Source organism: Henckelia pumila, chromosome 2 (genome assembly GCF_033568475.1).
Source record: "Henckelia pumila isolate YLH828 chromosome 2, ASM3356847v2, whole genome shotgun sequence".
NCBI classification, from domain to species: domain Eukaryota; kingdom Viridiplantae; phylum Streptophyta; class Magnoliopsida; order Lamiales; family Gesneriaceae; genus Henckelia; species Henckelia pumila.
Genome location: NC_133121.1, coordinates 60381719 through 60390559, shown reverse-complemented (window position 1 = coordinate 60390559; position 8841 = coordinate 60381719).

Genomic DNA, 8841 nt, shown 5'->3' with positions numbered 1-8841 from the left:
TATCCACTGTCTATCTTCATCCAAGATGATCATAAGGACTTGTTCAACTCAAGCCGCAATACAAGTCCGAATGATTTCAACTATCGTTGAACATACTCTTGATAATTATATCTCTTGCTAAGACTGCAAAAAATCGAGACTGAGGTTACTTGCCGCGGTGTCCACCTGAAATCACCACCAAGTGTACACTGGCATAAATCACGCTATCCTCACGCCTCAAATCGTCATGTACAATCCTTAGCATCGGATATAATCTATCACTGAAGGAAACCATCAATGCTGAAAAAAAATACTAATCCCCGAGTCAAACGTTATAGGAAGTTCACAAACCAAACTCCTAGTTAGCCCCTATCACCAGAGCATCCAAACACCGACTAGATCCACTAGTCTAGCAGTAACCAATAGTCTAAAACTATCTGCTCAGAGTACGCACTTGTCAAGGAAATCCCTCCAAGCCTAGTCCTTATGACAAAATCCAAAGCAATATCTCTGACGATAGTCAGACGATATCTAAACCACAGATACTTAACCAGCCAATATCTCTGACGACAGTCAGACGATATCTAAACCACTGATACCTAACCAAGGCAACTAATCCAAATTCATACCCCGTTGTGACTGTTACCACAACTCTAGACTAGTAGCCTTCCCACCGCCAATCCTGAAGCACGAAGGCTTCCAGACATTCTCCAAAGTACGAAAGACTCCCAGAGTAACATTGGCATAGGGTCGCGCTCCATCATGTCTAGTCATGGTCATAGTCCACAACTCTCGGTATATATACTCGACTTGGTATCCCGATGAAATCCCATCATCACGAAGTCTCAACCTATGAAGGTTAATCAAGCTATTGATCTACGGAAATCACCTAGAACGAAACTCAAAATTTCAAAACAAGATCAATAATCCCATGCCCCCAGATGAATCACCTCATCAATGGCACTAACCCAGTCAAATGACTAAATAGGTCAATCCTAGGAAAACACCTAGACTAACCTCACTTCAATTCGTTACCGCTGGCTTACCCAAAATCCATGAGCTAACCTAGTTGATTACCAATCAACTAATTCCAAGCCAAACTTTATAAAATTACTTGCAATCAATCACGAATTGCTGAATAAATAAAACATGTATCATTACTTCAAGTTATGTACAATTTCCTTTATTACAATCCCATGTAATACATACAGTATTCAAAATACAACAAATGTACATCCAATAACTTGAACTGATACAACCAAATTCTGATGATTCATTACAACTGAAATACTGTTTACAACTACAACAATACAGTATTTAAAATCATCAAATCTTGTCTTCGTTCCTTGAGCATGAAGCTTCCCATCGACACACGCATCGATACAAGCATACTCCCGTCCAAGTCTCTCTACATGTCCTCCCGCGAAGAACTCCGGAGAAATGGCACGTAATAGCTAACCAGTTATGCTCTGCGTCAGTGCATGTCGGTCGAATTCTTTTGCTCGCGATCTACCATCAGCGTTCTTCTTGTATCCGGATCATGCTTTTGAACATGAAGTTTCCCGTATGCCTAACAAAAGCATCAATGCAAGCATACCGGCAAAACCATGTTCTGCATGAGTTTACAGACTTTACGCTAGGAACCTGCCATGCCTTAGGCACTCGAAGCATTCCCTGGTAAAGGTCTATCTGACAATCTCTCCAACTACGAGTGAAGAATATTCGAGGACTGGAACCACATGGATTATTAAACACCATTCGTTCCAACAAGCCCTCAGAGGTATCTGACGCGATATACTCGATCTTCTCTTCCAGTCTTCCTTGGCTGGAATCCATATATTCTTCGATCAACATCCCAATGCATCGAATGATGAACTGTCCACAGCAGTCAGTCTATCTATCGATATGCTACTACTGGTGTTCTCATCACTGTTGCATTCCTTATAAAAGACTTAATGCCGCAAACCTCGGCAATGAAGAACCAAATCTTCTTTCACTGGGCCTCAATCAATCCTACAAGGATAATCAAGAAGTCTTAATATCAATTTCCTAAGTCCCTTGCATGCATTGCTCTGATACCAATAAATGTAGTGACCCATCCCGGATCCACTATCTAAACAGAGTTAAGAGCATAATTAAGCATGCATTAAATAAATCGCTGCGGAAGTCTTAAATACAAAAAGACCGGCGGAATACAACCGGCTAAACAAACTCGATTATACAACCCAATAGAATTTAAATAAAACCTACAGCTAATCCTGCTGTCTTCAAGGTCACTGGCTACTCCAGACTCCTGGTGCTCAATTCTGCACCTACACCTACCCGTCGAATAGGGTGTCCGAATATACAGAAAATACTGAACATGAGCTCTAAGCTCAATACGAAAGCACGGATAAACATACAAATATGTTGCATGCAAATGACAGGGTATCCATATCTGGGATAACTGTATACAAACTACTCAGACTGGCGCCTGGGATATAAGCTCGTCACATCGGGGTAGCTAACCACTGTGTGCGACCACTCATTCCCGAATCACGGACGCGGACCACGGAGTCCTTCCGGTATCAGTACCTAGGGGTACTCGATATCAAACGTCCTAACAGGGCTGAGCAACCCTAACTGGCTCATCTCGAAAGATATACAGATGTACAGGCACAAGATGATATGCACATGCCGCATAACAATAATAACATGCAAACACATAAATGCAACATATAAGCATGCATATCCGCTGGCAATCTCAGTCAGTACTTACGTACCTTTCTAATGGAGTCCTAGTAGTCCCACTCTAGGTTCCAAGCCTATCATCAAGTCAACAATGCAAATACCCATGCATCATTCAATAAGCTCTAAAATCCTTAACTAAGCTATTGCATACTCCTAAATAATTTAAGGAGACCATAGCTATACCTGCGTCCGTCGTTAGCCCACTGATGGCGACTATCCCGCAACTAGGGGCACACCCCTGCTGCAGCTCCACAGCCTCGAGCACTACTCCGCTACACGAGCGCTGCTCCGCTACTCGAGCACTGCTCCGCTACTATGTCAAACACTGTCTGACTATACTAATTATATTCCCTACTCCAACTCTAAAATAAGAGTACCCAAAGCCCTAAAATAGAGCTACTAGGCGAAGGAGAGGAACTCGGAACTGGCAAGAAATGAGGAGCTCGGACCTCATATTTATAGGCATCGATCGGAAGCTCCGTTCCTCGATTGGAAGCTCCGTTCGTTTAGATCGGAAGCTCCGTTCCCCGATCGGAAGTTCCGTTTGCTACGTGTCAATTCGGTCCACATGCAACCACACACCTGTCACCGACAGCCATCGGAAGCTCCGATCCTGATCGGACATTCCGATCTCCCTGCTTCCGATGTGGTTCCGAACTCACCAAGATCGGAGGCTCCGATCCTGGATCGGTGGTTCCGATCCCACTCGAGTCATGAAACCCTCTAAGCCATTTTCGAGTGTTCTGGATCCATTTCTGGAATCCGTTAACCGTTCTGGAATTTCCTTAATCATGTTTCACTTAATTTCAACATGATTATACGATTTAATTACTCATTACTCATTAATTATTAGTTTTGGATACGGGCCACTACATGAATTGGACGAATGGTTTATACTATAGTCCCGAGGTTCACCTTAGATTTCGAGGACGAAATCCTTTTAAGGTGGTGGGAATGTAGTGGCCCATATCCAGAATTAACGATAATGAGTAATTATCGTGTGATCATGTTAGATTTAGTAAAACGTGATTAAAGAGACTTCTAAATGGATTAATGGAGACCGGAAATAGACCCAAAATTATCAAAAATGGTCCGGAGGGTCAGACAGATCGGAAGCTCCGAAGTTAGGATCGGATGCTCCGAAGGTGATCGGAAGCTCCGATGAACGATCGGAAGCTCCGATCGAATTACGTCATCCATGACGTGTGGTTGATCGAAAGCTCCAATCACCCCTATCCAAAGTCAACCATTGAGATTTTAACACGTGGCAGATGAGGATGTTCGGAAGCTCCGATGGCAGGATCGGACTTTCCGATCGAGGATCGAAAGTTCCGATCGAGGATCGGAGTTTCCGATCGATGCTTATAAATATAAGGTCCGAGGCATTCATTTCTTGCCAATTCCGAATTCTCTCCTTCGCCCTCGTGGTCCTATTTTAGGGCTTTGGGTACTCTTATTTTATAGTTGAAGTAGGATATTGGTTTTAGTATAGTCAGACAGTGTCTGACATAGTAGCGGAGCAGTGCTCGTGTTGTAGAGCCGTGTTCGAGGCTCTGGATTCGCAGTAGGGGAGTGCCCTAGTTGCGGGATAGTCGCCATCAGTGGGCTGACGACGGACGCAGGTATAGCTATGGTCTCCTTAAATTATTTAGGAGTATGCAATAGCTTTGTTAAGGCTTTTAGAGCTTATTGAATGATACATGGGTATTTGTATTGTAGACTTGATGATAGGCTTGGAACCTAGAGTGGGACTACTAGGACTGCCTTAGAAAGGTACGTAAGTACTGACTGAGATTGCCAGCGGATATGCATGCTTATATGTTGTATTTATGTGTTTGCATGTTATTATTGTTATGCGGCATGTGCATATCATCTTGTGCCTGTACATCTGTATATCTTTCGAGATGAGCCAGTTAGGGTTGCTCAGCCCTGTTAGAACGTTTGATATCGAGTACCCTTAGGTACTGATACCTGAAGGACTCCGTGGTCCGCGTCTGTGATTCGGGAATGAGTGGTCGCGCACAGTGGTTAGCTACCCCGATGTGACGAGCTTATATTCCAGGCACCAGTCTGAGCAGTTGTATACAGTTATCCCAGACATGGAAACCCTGTCATTTGCATGCATCATATTTGTATGTTTATCCATGATTTCGTATTGAGCTTAGAGCTCACGTCCAGTATTTTCTGTGTATCTGGATACCCTATTCGACGGGGCAGGTGTAGGTGCAGGATTGAGCACCAGGAGCCTGGAGTAGCCAGTGACCTTGTAGACAGCAGGATTAGCTGTAGGTTTTATTTAAATTCGATTCGATTGGGTTGTATAAATTGAGTTTGTTAGTCAGTTGTATTCTGCCGGTCTGCTTGTATTTAGTCTTCCGCAGCGATTTTATTTAATGCATGCTTAATTATGCTCTTAACTCTGATTAGGTAGTAGATCCGGGATGGGTCGCTACACAACTCGTCCAAATCCGGGCCGGCTTGTAGGCTTTGGTAGAGCGAATCGTCTACCTCCGGTATTTCAAATAAAGCATTCAGCTCATGGGGTAAAAAGGAAATTAGCTTCTCCCGAACAAACGCTTTGCTATCGGTTCTCTCCGCTGCATTTGCATAGTATTCGCGGACAAGCGGCACTACAGTGGGTGGAGGTGACTCACAGAATTTTGCCCAACCACGCTCATGAATCGTTCGAACGATTTCTGGATAGGCCAAGTCTGCCTCAAAACCACGTTCAGGAATGGGTGAGCGACTTACCTTGACTTCGATGTACCGATCACGAGCGGTGTCATTGACAAAAAGCCCGGTGTACTCGGCATAAGAACGATCAACAGCCCGAGAAGAGGATTCTCCTTGGCGTCGGACACGTTTAGGCCCCATTGAGAGTAGGAAGATGATAGCAAAAGGGAAAGATGCAATTTGTCTAACACCTTGCGTGCGAATAAGAATCCGGCAACTCCTTGAATAGCACAAGAGCAACAACGAAAAACGACGTCCGGTAGATGCCTAAGAGTAGAAAAGCCCGATGAATATAACCCACGACGAGAAAATATCGAGAAAGTCGACTGGCAGCTGAGCAAGGTTTCGACGAGAGAGAGGCCGGAGAAGATGATCGGAGAAGATTGTGTCCGAGAAGTTGTTGCGTTGCCTCCGAGAGATCCCTACGGATTGAAAAAAAAAAACGAACAAAGAATTAAAAGGAGAAAAAAAATTTGTAGGCAAGAATTTGGGGGTTTTGGGATTGAGCACGAGAGGGGGAAGGATGTGAAAGAAAGAAAGAAAAAGAAGGGAAGTCTGCGTTTTAATTAAGGCAAAAGTGCTGTCGCTCGATCTGCAAGATGTTGCGGATCGAGCGACACAAAAACGTATAAAGCACTGCCCAAGCAAAAGTGCTTTCGCTCGATCAGTAAGAAGTTGCCGATCGAGCGAGAGAAAATGTTCCAACTTACTGTCCCGAGGAAAAGAGCTCTCGCTCGATCTGCAAGATGTTGCGGATCGAGCGAGGGAAAAATGGCCAACTTACTGACTTGAATTAAAAGAGCTCTCGCTCGATCGGTAAGAATTTGCGGATCGAGCGGGAGAGAAAAAAAAATATTTTTTGATTTTTCAAAATTATGGAAAAACAAGAAAAACTGGGAAATAAACTTAATGCTGAGGAAAAAGAAACGAAAATAAAGCAAAAGCATAAAAACGAGCAAAAGCAAAAGGGAAAGAAACACTGGGTTGCCTCCCAGTCAGCGCTAAATTTGCAGTCAGTCTATAGCTCGACTGCATGCCGTGATTTATTCGACATTTGGCGGGGCATCGAGAGTGATATCATGCTCGTCCCCTCTGACGTTCACTTCGACTCCTTCATAGTAGTGCTTAAGTCGGTGGCCATTCACCTTGAATGTTTTGGATGTGTCCAAACTTTGAATTTCGACTGCACCATGAGAAAAAACATTAGTTACAACAAAAGGTCCATTCCAACGCGAACGTAACTTACCTGGAAACAACCGAAGTCGTGAATGATAGAGCAAGACTTTCTAACCGACTTCGAAGTTCCGTCGAGAGATCATCTTGTCATGGAAGGCCTTTGTTTTGTCCTTGTAAATTTTAGAGCTGGCATAAGCATCATTTCGGATCTCTTCCAATTCTTGCAACTGCAGCTTTTGGTGCTCGTCGCTCTCATCCATCTGCAAGTTAAAATTTTTGATAGCCCAATAGGCTCTATGCTCCAATTCCACTGGCAGATGACAGGCTTTCCCAAAAATCAACCGATATGGAGACATTCCAATCGGTGTCTTGAATGCGGTTCTATATGCCCACAAGGCATCATCCAACCGTAAGCTCCAATCCTTTCTTGTAGGATTCACAGTCTTTTCTAGGATAGATTTTATCTCTCTGTTTGAAACTTCAGCTTGACCATTGGTTTGTGGATGATATGCCGTGGAAATCTTTTGCGTCACATGGTACTTTTTAAGCAAACTCGCCACAGTTCGGTTGCAGAAGTGCGTACCTCGATCACTGATAAAGGCTCTCGGAATTCCAAACCTAGAAAAAATATGATGCTTGATAAACTCTGCAACAACTTGAGAGTCGTCAGCACGGGTGGCCTTTGCTTCCACCCACTTTGAGACATAATCCACAGCAGGTAATATATATATATATATATATAACCATGTGAATTCGGAAAGGGTCCCATGAAGTCGATGCCCCAAATATCAAAGATCTCACAAACTAGAATAGGTTGTTGGGGCATCTCCTTTCATTGGGAGATGTTACCTGTCTTTTGGCATTGAGCGCACGAATTACAGAACAAGTAAGCGTCTCGAAATAAGGAAGGCCAGAAGAATCCGCTGTCCAATACCTTCCTTGACATCTTTTTCGACCCAAAGTGGCCACCACATGCATAAAGAATGACAAAACATGAGAATAGGGATTACCTCGCTCGTGGGCACACATCGACGTATTACTTGATCAGTGCAGTGTTTCCACAAGTATGGATCATCCCACACATAGTACTTCGCATCGCTTCTCACTTTTTCTTTTTTTGTGCCTTGGAAAATTCAGAGGGGAAACCATTAGTAACTAAATAATTCATAATATTTGCGTACCATGGTAATTCGGCGCTCGCTGTAAACAACTGTTCGTCAGGAAATTCGTCTTGCAAATCCAGCTCTTCATCAACATGAACTAGACGACTCAAGTGGTCAGCGACTTGATTCTCGGCCCCTCTTTTGTCTTTGATTTCTTCATCAAATTCGGTCATCAGTAGTATCCACCGGATTAGCCTTGGTTTTGCCTCTTTCTTCGCCATCAGAAAACGAGGAGCTGCATGGTCAGAGTAAACAATAACTTTAGCACCAAGTAAATAGGAGCGAAATTTTTCTAAAGAAAAAACTACTGCTAAAAGCTCCTTTTCAGTAGTGGAGTAGTTTCGTTGGGCATCGTTCAGAATGCGCGAAGCTTAGTAGATAGCGTGCGATGCCTTCCCAAATTTTTGTCCCAATACCGCTCCTACGGCATAGTCACTAGCGTCACACATAATTTCAAACGGCTGGCTCCAATTCGGTGGTTGATTATTGGTGCAGATGTCAAGGAGTTCTTCAATTTGTCAAAGGATGATTTGCATGACTCATTAAACTCGAATGACACATCTTTTTGTAAGAGCTTGCACATGGGGGACGCGATCTTGGCAAAATCTTGAATGTATCTCCTGTAAAAACCTGCATGGCCAAGAAAAAAACGCACTTTCCGCACACATGTGGGATAAGGGAGAGACTGAATGATATCAATTTTAGCCCTATCTACCTGTAGTGACCCAACCCGGATCCACTACCTAATCAGAGTTATATTAAAAGCGCACGCAATAAAAGCTTAAAGCGTAAAGAGCGGATAAATAAAATACAACAAATCCAATCGGCAGAATACAACCGACGCTATCACAAGTGTATAAGTACTGTTATACAACCAAATCGAAGGTTTAGGGTAAATAAATCCCTACCCTCTACAACCTCGCACTCTCCAAAGCTCAATCCTACTGAGAGCCGTCTGGACCGTCCAGCCTCAAACCTGCCCCGCCACAAGGTACACAATACCCAAACACAGGGGCGTGAGCTAGAACTCTCAATACGAAGCAATGATATAAATACAAAT